This window comes from Sturnira hondurensis, unplaced genomic scaffold, assembly GCF_014824575.4.
Source record: "Sturnira hondurensis isolate 20B ecotype Veracruz unplaced genomic scaffold, ASM1482457v3 Scaffold0009935, whole genome shotgun sequence".
In the NCBI taxonomy this organism is placed as follows: Eukaryota; Metazoa; Chordata; class Mammalia; order Chiroptera; family Phyllostomidae; genus Sturnira; species Sturnira hondurensis.
The window spans coordinates 3,096,505-3,111,117 of record NW_028082566.1 but is presented as its reverse complement, the minus strand read 5'-3'; positions in this window follow the sequence as shown (position 1 = coordinate 3,111,117).

Below are 14,613 nucleotides of genomic sequence, written 5' to 3'. Positions count from 1 at the left end.
GTGGTCCGCCATGGGTGAGGGTCCCTGCTCTCCCTCCGCTCCTACCACGTCCTTTCCCACTAATGAGGCCTCTGAGCCCTGATCCCTCTAGTGCCTTCTTCCAGTGTCCGACCCTCTCTCGGGAGAGGTTTTGTTTGAGGCCTTGTGTAGTCTTTGCATGGATTTCGAAAGTATTACGGAAGCGTCCATTCTCTGCTGCCCTTAAAAGTATTGTTAGGGGCATGAATCCAAATTAGTTTGTTTTTTAAAAGGAGGTAAGGGGAATAGTTTTTACTTACTAACTTGAGAGAAACTTTATAATTTATTTTGTATTTAGGATTAATCCCATAAAGCATGATAGGTTGACAGTTAAGATTTATATAACCTAATCATTATGGGACTCATGTTGGCCTGTAATTTCATCGGTCAAGTTCCTTTTTATTTTTTATTTTTCACAAGTAGACCCAGGACAGTGGTAATATGATTAGAATATAACATTTCCATCCTAAGGGATTTTATAAGAGGGAAAGACAGATAGCTTTTGTGTTCTCTAAGTACCGTAGCTGTGTCTGATAATTTTAGCAAGAGCGTTTATCTTGTTGAATATGTTAGCATTGTATTTTAGGAATTTATCTGAATTATTCTTGGCAAGTGTTCTAGCATCATCCTTCCAACTTGGAGATAAGTGAAAATTCACTTATGGGCTTCATAAGAGTTAGTTGGTGAATGATAATTTGATGTTTTTGAATTTAACTTAAAATGCGAATATTAAATAATGATATGAAACCATTTTATAAATGTTTAAGTACTGTTGAACTGTAGGTATTGTGATTATTCTGTGATATATCTCCAAATCCTGGCTTTTCAGGGAACAGTGAACTGCAGAAAACATGTCTAAGATTGTGTTTCTCTAAGTGAGGTGGTGCTGCACCTGGAGGTATTAGGTACTAGGGTAATTCAGAAACCACAGAAGAAACAGGACACATTCTTTCTGGAGTGTCAGTTTTACTCAGCGATCAGGGGAAAAATATTTTTTGAACTTAAAAAACCATAGATAAATTAAAGAGTAAAAATGCAAAACTCTTGTGAAACTTTAAGATTAAAATGTATAATTTTAAATAAACTCTTGGCAAGTATATAGGCTCCTTAGGGTCAAACCCTCCAAGTTGGTAATGAAAAAATTAGTATCTCCTCTTAACTACTATCACAGTAGACAAGGGTAGGCAAAATTAGTTGACTATGGCCTCAGAATCCGAGACAGTGCTTAGTAATCACTAGCAGCTGATTAGAGCTACTGTAGAACAGCAGTTTGAATTCTTATTCCAGATCATTCTGGAGTACTTGTTTATTTCCCTCTGCTGTTAGGGTTGTTTTGCAGTTGAAAATTTTAAGAGCTGTTAGGAATTTAATAATTAGACAAGTTAGGAATATAATAGTTCCTAATATAGAAAAAGTAAAGTAATCAGAGAACATTTACAAAGCTCCCTCAGAACAACTACTCCCTCAAAGCATTCAACATTAATTAATTCAACAAATACATTTTTACTTTACCTTTTTAAGGCATTATTAAGCTATATGGGGGAATTAGGAAAGAAAATAGTACCATTTTGGTCCACAAAAAGGATTTATGGTAGAATGGTAATGTTAGAATTAACTGAGTGACTGGGAGACTAAATAGCTAAATAGCACTTGTATATATAACAATCACTATTGTAAGTGCTTTTTGTATATTAGCACATTTACTTTTAATAAGAACCCTATGAGGTCTGCACAAAAGGTATCCCCATTTTACTGATGGGAAAACTGAAGCACCGTAAAGTTAAGTGACTTGTTCAAGGTCAACTGTTTAATCAGTGGCAGAGTTAGGATTTGAGAACAATGTGCTCAACCACTAGACCATGGTATACAGAAATACGAATATTTTGGATGACTTGTAGCCAAGATGAAGGTGAAGGTAGATATACTTTGCCTCCTAGCACAACCAAAAGAAGGACAACAACAAATTTAAAAACAAAAAATAGCCAGAACTGCCAGAAAATGGAACTGTATAGAAGTCCAACAACCAAAGAGTTAAAGAAGAAACATTCACTCAGACTGGGAGGAGGGGTAGAGACTGGAAGCTGGGGCAGAGAGGACACATAGCAATATGGCGGCTGGCAGACCGGGCAGTCCAACATTTGCATGTGGGTAAACTGGGAGGAACAACTGTGCAACCCACGGTTCCAGCGAAGGAAAGAAAGCCTCAAAACCTCTGGCTGTAAAAATCTGTTGGAGTTGTGCCTGCAGGAGAAACTGCTGGCCTCACAGGAGAGTTCACTGGAGAGACCCACAATGTCTTAGAACATACACAAACGACCCACTCAGGAATCAGCACTAGAAGGGTCCAATTTGCTTGTGGGTAGTGGATGAAGTGACTGAAAGCCAGCAGAGAGCTGAGCAAGTGACATTGTTCCCTTAGAACACTCCTTTAAATACAGCACCACAACACACCAATGTGGGCTGCCCCACCCTGGTGAATACCTAAGGTTGTGCCCCTTACAACATAATAGATGCGCTCAAGAGAAAAAAAAAAGGCCCAAATGAAAGAACAGATCAAAGCTCCAGAAAAAAGAACTAATTGATGGGGAGATAGACAACCTATCAGTTGCAGAGTTCAAAATACTGGTTATCAAGATGCTCACAGAAATGGTTGTATATGGTCACAAATAGAGGAAAAAGTGAAGGCTCTGAAAAGTGAAATAAAGGAAAATGTACAGGTAACCACAAATCAATGATTTGTACCAGAAGGAAGAAATAAATATTCAACCAGAACAGACTAAAGCAAGAAGAATTTTTAAAAATGAGGCTTAGGAAACTCTGGGACAATTTTAAACATTCCAACATCCGAATCATACGGGTACCAGAAGAAGAAGAGGAAGAGCAACAGATTGAAAACTTATTTGAAAACACAATGAAAAACTACCCAAATCTGGCAAATGGAAAAGATTTCCAGAAAGCTTAGGAAGCTCAGAGAGTCCCAAAGATGTTATACCTAAGGACACACATCAAGACACATCATAATTACATTACCCGAGATTAAAGATAAGGAGAAAATCTTAAAAGCAGCAAGAGAAAAGAAGACAGTTACCTACAGAGGAATTTCCATAAGACTGTGAACTGATTTCTTAAAAGAAACCTTGCAGGCAAGAGAGGGCAGGAAAGAAGTATTCAAAGTCATGAAAGGCAGGGACCTACATCCAAGATCACTCTGTCCAGCAAAGCTGTCATTTAGAATGGGAGGGCAGATAAAGTGGTCAGGTAAGGTCAAGTTAAAGGAGTTCATCATCAACAAGCCCTTATTATATGAAATGTTAAAGGGACTTATCTAAGAAAAAGAAGATGTTCAAAAGTTTGGAGAGTAAAATGACAACAAACTCACAACTATTATTCATTGAACCTAAAAAACCCGAAAACAAACTAAGTAAACAACTAAAACAGGAACAGGTTCACAGAAATGGAAGTCACATGGAGGGTTATTGGTGGGGAGAGGGAATGGGGAGAAGGGGGAAAAAGGTACAGGGAATAAGAAACATAAATGGGAGGTACTGAATAAACATGGGGAGGTTAAGAATAGTGTAGGAAATAGAGGAGGCAAAGATCTTATATGTATGACCCATGGTTGTGAATTAAGGTGGGGGAATGATTGAGGAGGGTTGTAGGGTATAGGGTAATACAGGGGAGAAAAAAATGGGACAACTGTAATAGCATATTCAATAAAATAGACTTTACAAAAAAAGAAATGTGAATATTGTAAAGTGGTGCAAAAAAAGGACTGTGAATATTTAGAGGACTAAAAACCAGGAAATTACAGTAGTCCTTAAAGGATAACACTGTTGCCCAGAATAAGCACCACAGAGAAGTAGTGAAACAGATTCTTAATAGTTGAAAAGGAGGTAAGATCAATAATCAAACCAGTTGGAGACTTAATTTTTAGCAAAGCTTAGAAGAGATGTATGGGAGTAGAGGTCTTAAAGGACCTGCAAAGATTATTTGGCAGGCAATAGGTAGGTGTGCATTAAGGGGCCATAGATATTTTTGTCAAGGGAATGAATGAAGCAGGCTGTAGCAAATTTACATTTTGGTCATGGCAACCTGATTGTAGACAGTGTACAGGGGTGTCAAACTCATTTTCACTGGGGGCCTCATCAGCCTCATGGTTGCCTTTAAAGGGCTGGATGTAGTTTTAGGACTGATAAATGTAACTGCTCCTTAACAGTTAAGTGAGAGCTTGGCGGTGCTGTCAGGTAGAAACAAGGTGCTGGGCTGGATAAAACAAAGTGGAGGGCTGAATTTGGCCCATAGGGTTTGTGTTTGCCACTGGTGGTATACACTAAGTTGAGGCAGAGTATTCTTGTTGTGTTGGGAACTGCCCTGCCTGGTTTCAGGAGCTGTAACACCTCCATGGCTAAGGTTGAATGAGCGACCTTTGGACCATAAGCCACTAAGGATACAGAGCTTCTGCTCCGTTTTCCATAACTGGCCCCCGATGCTTGATCAATTAGCCAATGACAGGTAAGATTCCCCAGGGGGAGAATGATCTAAGACAGGCATGATCACATGGAGGCCCTAGGGAAGAACTTGGGGGCCTGTGGAGAAAGGGGGTGATGGACCCTCTCCCCTCAGCTTTAACAAAGCCTGAATCCTCATTCTGTCTGTGAGAAGTCTCCTAATCTCTTGGCTGCCTTACTTCCCCTGCCTGACTTAAGCCTGAAACAATGACAGAGGGCGGTGTAGACCTGTTGTGGAAAGGGCAGCTCCCCAGGTGATTAGGCCTGAGAAAGAATATATAAAATCCTGTGAAACCTGCTTTGCTAAGAATGCTCTCAATTATGAGTTGAGAATTACGGAATTCTCAATTATGAGAATGAGTTTGTTTCCCAAAGTTTTGTAGCTCTTTAGCTAACAGACCCTGACTCAGAATAGGCCCTTAGAGTTCTTTGTTATCTGTTGTTTGATCCTTACTGCCTGACAATGATTAATGAATGTTACCTGTATTCCTGTTCAAATTGAAACCCCATAAAACCCTGTCAAGGCAAGGGTTAGCTTGCTCTCCCCTTAAGAGAGTGGCCAGGCTGCTCTGAGGCACTTCCCCCTTGAGGGAGTAGCCATGCTGTCCCTTTTCCTCCACAGGACTCAGTAGTCTGTGTGAATTTGTCTTGTATCTCATCAATAACACTGTGGACTCTGCAGGCTGGTGTCTGTGTCATTGTTGTATATTACAGGAACTTGATATGTAGTTAGTTTAATTTCAGAATTGTTTGAAAGGAGGATCTTTACAATTGCAAAGTCTTTACAACTTTTCTTGGCGTAAAACAAACTTCCTGCTTTTCAGTTTAGGGACTACACCAGTCATACATAAAATGTATCTTTATTTTATATTTTGTGAGAGAAAGGGCATGAAGCTAGGGAGTAAGCAAGCTTCCTTTATTTTCCTCTTTAAATTACTTACTTGGATTGATTTTAGTGTATGGTTTATAAACGCTTTTGCAAGATATAAATTTCATTTCAGACAAAATCTAATTTAAGGTAAAGAAATTTGATCTCAGCTAAAACAAATTGCCCTATCTATGATAATTGTTTCCAATCTATTTATGGTCCCTGAAATTTGCTAATCAGTGATAATGTAAGGTTTTTCAATGTAATGGTCTTCTTTTTTCTTTTTTCTAAAAGTATATCCTTTTTTGATTTTATAATGCCCTTCCCATTTTTAGTTCTTTCTTGACAGAATTAAATATAAATCATTTGTCAGTCTTACCAATTAAAAAATTATTTTACTTGTCTGGGAATCATTGGTCTAGAACTCCTTTTTTTAAAAAGATTTTATTTATTTGTCTTTAGAGGGAAAGGGAAGAAGAGAGGGAGAGAACTATCAATGTATGGTTGCCTCTGGTGTGTCCCCTGCCAGGAACAGGCCTGCAACCCAGGCATGTGCCCTGACTGGGAATCGAACCGCAGTCGTCTGGTTTGTAGGCCCGAGGTCAATCCACTGAGCTACACCAGCCAGGACCATTGGTCTAGAACTCTTAATTTTTGTTTTCTGCCTTTAGCAGATTGTCGCTGATACCTTGTATTTTTTTTTTAATTCAGAAAAGATTCTCTTATTTCTGTGTTTATTGACAAGTGTCTTGTTTCACCAAATTCATAGCCATTTCCAGCATCAAGTAGCGGGAAGAGAGGAGAGCAAGGTGATTACAAAGATGTAACCAGTCTTTGGGCCCCATTATGCTATTCAGAGTGAGGCCCACTATAGGTCTACAGATAGAGTACTATACATGCAATATAAGAAGAGTGTTTAAAAAATTAGTGGAAGTATATTTTTATAAGTTGGACTGAAGAATTCAACCAGTGTTTTAAGAAATACAGATAGAATCCTTGTAAATGTAGGAGAGAGAGAAGTTTGCATCTGTAAATATAGGCCTAGAAATGTTTGCCTGTGTAGAATAGTTGAATACTGTCTCCTCATTAGTGTGCCATGTGAGGGTACAAAAATAATTGAAATTTAGTTTTTTTCTGAGAGATTATATTTTCTTGGGTGGGTAAATGGGGATATGACATGTAAACAAGTTTGAAATGTTGAAGATTGGGAGTTCAAATACCTGATTTAGAAAATAGATATTATGAACAATAGTAGAACATAGGATAGTTTTAGCAGAGGATTTGGAAAATCAGAAACAAGGATAAAATAAAGTTCAAATGGGGAAAAACAAAGAAAATAAATACTACCTATGTAGTTGGAGATAAGATTATATTTAAATATGTTAAAATGTGTGTGTCTGCTTGATGGTGAGGTTGAAAGCCACACTGAGAAGTTGAAATATATTGAGGAGTTACTCAAATTTGAAAGCAACACAATTACAGTGGTATTTTTATGATGCTTGTGGTATTAGTGGTATGTAGGTTAGAATATAGTGAGGAAAGGTTTCAATGTAATAACAGTAGTTAGGATTCTGTCGGAGGAAAATCTTAATGTTATTTTTCTATTTTATGGTAAAACGATATATTCTCCAAATTAAATCAACACCAGTCCACATTCATTTTTATTTTTATCCTCATGCAAGGACCATTTTTTCTTTATTGCCTTTAGAGAGAGACAAAGGGAGAGAGAAAAAGAGATTCCCATATGCACCCAGACAGGGCATCATTAGGCTTGGACCATATACTCCCATATTGCGGATCACGCTTGCCACTTAGGTATGTCCTCTGACTGGGAATCGAACCCGCAACTTTTTGGTTGTGGGGTGATGCTCCAACCAACTGAGCCACACTGACTGGGACCAAACTCATTTTTTTAAGTATCCCAGGCTATCTGAATTTAGGTTATTGAACCTCCCTGTACATGGGTAGTTCCAGGTTGTGAGGCGTTCTGTACATGGAAAAAAATGCAAAATTGTGATGGCAAAATTAGGTATGGGATTTGGGAGGGGCGTATGGAATAAGGGGAGGGCCTGACACTTAAGCATAATTAGCTTTACAGTAAATTCCCTGTACAGTAGATTAGCCTCGGTCTCTCGGCATCTATTTTCATCTGTTAAATGAGGTTAACACTTCAATGTACAGTGAACATCATCTCATTTTGCCTGTGATACTCATTTTATGCTTGTGGTCCTAGCAGTATGCCCGGTTTAGCATTTATCTTGGAATTTTTTTTAACTAAATATCTATTATTAATAGTGCTATTTAAATGAGCCCATGTAGATTAAATGAACAGCCATGTTTGTTTTAACCTTTACCATGGTCTGAATCAGTACATGAGCCATGCGTGCAGTGAGGAGAATTCTCATTTTAACACGTGGTTACATGTAAAGACATCCAATGGTACCTCAGGCCTAGAACTTTCCAGACTGAAAGTAAGTGATAGCTCCTTTTAAAGACAGCATGACGGGCACTTGCTGATAAAATAAAGTGTTCTGGGACATGAGCAGTGAGGGACAACTAACTCGCTGGGTTGGTGGGGGAAGTATTTAGTGCTGCTCTACCTGCTGGCCACTTGTTGTGCCTGCTTGTACCGTGGCAGTCTGAAGTCAGGGAGATTTGTATAACCAGGTCAGTAGGAAACCTGGGAAATTTTAGGTCAGGTGTAAGTAAAATGTTTGCAGGAAATGGGGCTGGTCAGCCTGTCAGAGAGCAACATAGAGTAGTAGGAATGTTGTTGCTACAGTGGTTTTGTCAGTAGCTGTTTTCTTTCTTTATTGTTTGGTAATGTGTTTGTAACCTTTTTGGCAGCAGAGAGCTCAAGTGATGGGAAATTAATACTTAATGATAAATTAAGTATTGATATTTTGTTTTTCAGTGAAGTTGATGGTAAACATATAATTGGTGTCAAGATGTTTGCCAACATTTAGCATCTCCCATCTTACGTCATTGACATTATGACAACTTGAAGACACAAGTCTGTAGAAAAAGCATCACCATTTAATGCTTTCAGATTTAGTATTTTAAAGAGTTTATTGCTGCAGGCAATAATTTGACACATGTAACAGCAGAACATTGAAGGTAAAATTCTTTCTGCGATGATAATATGAATTCAAATTTGGTGAATCACAACATCGTGGGCAAAACAGGGTTGTTAATAAGTTATGTAACCTTTGTAGCCAAGATACATTTGGAATTAATTGGTTGTGGTTTACACATGTATCAGACTTGCATCCAAAGATGCTTGATATTTTACCAAACAGAAGCTGAAGTTGTCAAACTTGTAAACAATTTTATATATGCACAATTAATGTTACTGAATTACAGTGTTTTTGAGACAGTACTAATTTTGAATATGAAAAGAATACTTGGGCCTGTCATTATGAGTTTTCTCTCATTGCCTTTCATTAGATTTCAAAACATTTCAATCTTTGACGAGTTACTTTATAAGTCTGTGTGCTCTACATTATTATTGAACATTTTCGTAAGTAGGATCTCTCAATTTTGATGACAGTTTGTTCAAAACAAGTTGGAATTTATTAACAGTGTCCCATAAATGGAATGAAACAACCTTCAGCATTTGAAACTTTTAGTGAGTTAACAATTATCAAAAATAAAGTTTTTAAGATCTAATTGTGAGCATCCTGAAAGTATATGTATTTTATTCACATTGTAAAAACTTCCACTGTGGGACTCAGGAGATGGCTGCTCATGTTTTAGCATTGCAGCCTGTAACTATAAAACAGTGTTGTGTGTATGTGTGTGAAAATACTATGAGAATCAAATCTCTCAGAACTTGCTTGAATTAGACTCTGTATTCTGAATATTAGATAGATTTCTTCCTTATTTATTTGAGTGTTTTTTCTTAGTACTCACCTTTTGTAATTCATACATCTTTAAAAACTTTTTTCTTGTATTAGAAGAATTTATTTAAAAGCCATAACATTCTAACGTATGTCATTACTATTCCTAACACATCAGGTAGACCTTTAGTTTTGTGGAAAGCCAATGTAAGTGGCTTTTTCTAGGCTAGTTACTGTCCTGAATCTTAATAAGTCTGCTAGCTAAAATGTTAGGTTATAATGTTTTAAGGTTGACATCAATTTCAATCTAACACAAGCCACAAAATAATTGTTTTTATTGTTAATTATTGATCTATTAATGTTATTTGCATTTTTCAATTTTAATCACATCTTAAGATATTATTATAAGTTCTTAACAATCTGGAAGCATTTTATTTTAGGTGACACCATGCCACTAAAAAAAAAAAAAGGCAGCAAACTAAACAACAAAATAAACAAAAAGACTGCTTCAAGACTAACGATGTAAGGTGTATGACAACCATAGTATTTAATCCCTAATGTGGTTTTAGTAATAACTCTTGTGTACTCCATGTAAAGTACAATATGTAAGTTGTACTTTAGTGTTGCTAGTGTTGTTTTTGATATTTTTAACTTACTGTGGTTGTGTCTGCTGTTTGGTAAAGAAAATATTTCTTTAGCATTTTCCTTTAAATCTTCCCTTATTAGAAAGAATAGAATCCTGGCCAGGTCACTCAGATGATGGGAATTTATTGTGGTTTTGATTCCTGGCCCAATTCATGGCCTGTACTTGGTTGCAGCTTTACTTCCCAGTCAGCATGTTTGGGAGGCAAGTGATCACTATTTCTCTTTCGCTTCCTTTCTCTTTCAAAAATCAATAAACATACCTTCAAATGAGGATTAAAAAGAATAAAAGAAAAGAAAGAAAGAATGGCAAGAGGCAGAATGCCCTGATTCTTTTCTCTAGTCAGCATGGTTTTAATTCTTTCCATTTTTCTGTGCCTCTGTCTCTTTTCCCTCTTTCCCTCCTCTCTTTTCCTTCCCTCCCTTAACCTCTTTATACCTCTCTATTTTACTTTACTCTTTCTTTCTTAACAATAATAACGTAACATATCTACTGTATTTTTAGGACTATAAGATGCACCAGACCATAAGACACACATAGGCTTTAGAGGAGGAAAATGGGAAAAAAAATTTGAGGCAAAAAATGTGGTAAAATATTTAATAACCTGTGACCTTGCTCCCCTATCCCCCACAAACCAGGTAAGCTGCATTTGGACTATAAGACACATCCTCATTTCCCCCCCAAATTTGGGAGGAAAGTGTATCTTATAGTCCAAAAAATACGGCATGTTCCTACTTCCCAGAATTGTAAACTTGTATTCTTTTCAGTACATAGCAATAAAAAGTAGCATGAGCTCTTTAACATATTGTAAAAATTAACCCCTTATCAGATACAAGATTTGGAAGTACTGTCTCTATTTTGTTGATGGTTTTCTTTGTTACAAGGAAGCTTTTTAGTTTGATGTACTTCCACTTGTTTGTTTTTGCTTTCATTACCTTTGCTTTTGGTGTTTCATTAAAAAAAAATATTGCTAAGACCAATGACAAGGTGCCTACCCAGCCCTTTATTTTCTTCTAGGAATTTTATTACCTAAGGTCTTACATTCAGGTCTTTATACTATGTTGAGTTGATTTTTGTGTGTGATGTAATATAGGGTTCCACTTTTATTCTTTTTCATGTGGCTGTCTAGTGTTTAGCAACATCATTTATTGAAGAGATTCTCTGTTTGCATTCTGTATTCTGGTCCCTTCATCATAAATTAATTGACTGTGTATGTGAGGTCTTATTTCTGGGCTCTATTATGATTCATTGGTCTGTGTGTCTGTTTTTATGGCAATACCATAATTTTTGCTTTCTGTAGCTTTGTAGTTTTGGTTGAAATTAAGAAATATAATGTCTCTAGTTTTGTTCTTCTTTCTCAAGGTTGCCTTGGCTATTCATCGTCGGTCTTCTGTGGTTCTACAGAGATTTTTGGATTGTTTTATCTGTTTCTGTGGAAAATGCCATTGGAATTCTGATAGGGATTGTATTGAAAGTGAAGATAGCCCTGGCTGGCGTAGCTCAGTGGATTGAGCGCGGGCCTGCAAACCAGACGATCGCAGTTCGATTCCCAGTCAGGGCACATGCCTGGGTTGCAAACGGTTCCTTGCAGGCTAACTACCAGCAGGGGATGCACAAAAGGCAACCATACATTGATGTTTCTCTCCCTCTCTCCTTCCCCTCTAAAAATAAATAAATAAAATCTTAAAAAAAAAAAAAAGAAAGTGAAGATAGCTTTGAGTAGTGTGGACATTGTAACAATATTGATTATTCCAATTTGTGATTATGGAATATCTTTCCATTTATTTGTCTCTTCTTCAATTTTATCAGTGTCTTACGGTTTTTGCTACAATTGTAAATTGGATTATTTCTTAATTTCTCTTTCTGATATTTTCTATTGATTTTGTATCCAGCAACTTTACTGAATTTATTTTTTCTAACTTTTTCCATAGTGTCTTTAGAACCTTCTATATATAATGCCATGTTATGTGCAATTAAAAATGATTTTACTTATTCTTTTCTCTTTTGGACACTTTTAGTTGTTTTTCTTGCCTGATTGCACTGCCTAGGATTTCCTTACTATATTGAATGAAAGTGGTGAGAGTGAGCATCCTTGTTCCTGACATTAGAGGTAGTGATTTCAGCATTTCACTGTTGAGAGTGATATTATTTGTGGGCTTGTCTATGGTCTTTATGGTCTTTATTAAGTTGAAGTCCATTCTCTGTATATTTACTTTTTGGAGAGCTTTAATCATGGAATGATGTTGAATTTTGCAAAATGCCTTTTCTATGGCTACTGAAATGATTGTATAATTTTTTCCTCCATTTTGTTTACTACATGGATTCATTTGTTGATGTTATACTGTTCTTGTATTCCTAGAATAAATCACTTGATCATGGTGTATGATCCTTTAATGTATTGTTGAATTTGGTTTGCTAATACTTTGTTAAAGACTTTGCACTTGTGTTAAAGAGGCATATTGACAGGTAATTTTCTTTTCTTGTTGTATCATCTGGTTTTGGTATTTTGGTAATGCTGGCCTAGTAAAATGAGTTTGGAAGTGTTGTCTCCTCTTCTCTTTTTGAAGAATTTGAGGGGGGTTGCTATTGGTTATATTTTAGATGTTTGGTAGAATTCACCAGTGAGGCTGTCTGGCCCTGGACTAGTAATTGGTCTGTTCAGATTTTCTGTTTCTTCAGGATTCAGTTTCGGGTAGGTATCATGTTTCAAGAAATTATCCATTTGTTTTACGTTGTCCAGTTTGGGATCTGTAATTGTTCAGAGTGGTTTCTTATGATTCCGTTTAATTGATATGGTATCAGTTGACGTGTCTCCTTTAATTTCTCATTTGCATCATCTGTCTTTTTCTACTGGCAAGTCTACATAACAGTTTGTCAATTTTATTTACCCTTTTCAAAAAGGCAAATCATAGTTTTATTGTCTTTTTGTTTCTATTTGTTTTCACTCTGATATATGTTATAGTCTTGCTTCTGATAACTTGGGGCTTACAGTGTTATTTTTCTGGTTCTTTCAGTATTAAGTTAGATTGTTTATTTGAAGATTTTTTTGTTAGTGTAGTCATTTATTGCTTAGTCTTCCATCTTAGTATTGCTTTTGCTGCATCTCATGAGTTTTTATATATTGTGTTTCTATTTTCCTTTCCCTTGAGATTTTTCTTTAAATTTCTGTTTTAATTTTTTTGACCAATTGCTTGTTCAGGGGCATACTGTTTAGTTTCCACATGAATGCGTATTTTCTAGTTTTCTTCTCGTAATTGATTTCTAGTTTCATACCATTGTACTTGGAAAAGATGCTTGATGTGATTTCAGTTTTCCTAAATTTATTATAAAGACTTGTTTTGTGTATTAATATATGATCTAACTTCAAGAATGTTCTGTGTGTGCTTGAGAATGTGTATTTTGCTGTTGTTTGCAATGTTCTGTAAATGTCTAATAATCTCATCTGATCTAATGTGTAGTTTTAAGTTCAGTGATTCCCATTTTGATGTATCTGTTATTTTTTCCCTTGTCAAGCAGTTCTTTAACACCAGCATGGTATCCTACAATTCAATTCAATTTTGAGACTCTACCTTAAGATAGTGTTGCATCCCACAGGTTAATGGCTTAGTCCTACAAGACTGTCCCAACCACCACCCCAACTTTAGTCACCAATTGCAAGTCCAGGTTGTCACCTGTGCTTCTGACTTGCCAGCTCTAGATTGGATATTCCATGACCCCTCCTTGCTTTCAGTTAATTTACAAAGGAACTTACAGAACTGAGAGAAACATTTTACTTACTAGACTTCAGGCTCATTTTAAAAGGGAATAGCTTAAAAACAGCCAGTTAGAAGAGATGCATAGGCCACAGTACGGGGAAAGGGCATGGAACTTCCATAGACTCTCCAGGTGTGCCACTCTCCCAAATCTCCGTATGATCACCAGTTTGGGTTTGCAGAGGCTCCATCTGCTAGGCATGTTGGATTAAATTGTTGGCCATTAGCAACTAGTTTAACCACCAGTTCCTCTCCCCTATGAGGGGTGTGGGTGGGAATGAAAGTTGCAAACCTCTAATCACATGGGTCTTTCTGTTGACAACCAGCCCTGGTGTCAGGCTTTGTTCCCAAAGTCAATTCATTAACATAACCAAAGATACCTTTTCTGCTCTCATTTAGAAAATTCCAAGAGTTTTAGGAGCTTTGTGCCAGGATTGGGGATAAAGACCAAATATATATTACTATAAGTCATAGTATCACTCTAATCAATTAGGAAGAGGGATGTTAAAGTCTCTTGCACTTCTTGCAATGCTGTCCGTATCACCCTTCAGCTCTGTTTATATTTGCTTTATACATTTAGGGGCTCCATTGTTGGGTGCATAAATATTTATAATTATTATATCCTCTTGGTGAATTGACCCCTTTATCATTATCTAATGACTTAGTCTCTTATTACAGCCTTTGGCTTAAAGTAGATTTTTATCTGATACAAGTATAGTTATCTCAACTTATTTTGTTGTGCATTTGCATGGAATATCTCTATCTCTTCACTTTGTCTATACATGTCCTTAAACCTCAAGTGAGTTTCTTGTAGGCAACAAATTGTTGGACCATATTTTTCTTTATCCATTTGGCCACTTTGTGTCTTTTGTTTGGAGAATTGAAACCATTTACATTTAAAGTAATTATTGATCAGTATGGACTTGCTGTTTGTCATTTTAGTTTTTTCTTTTGGGGGGTTGTTTTGTAGTTTCTCTGTTCCTCC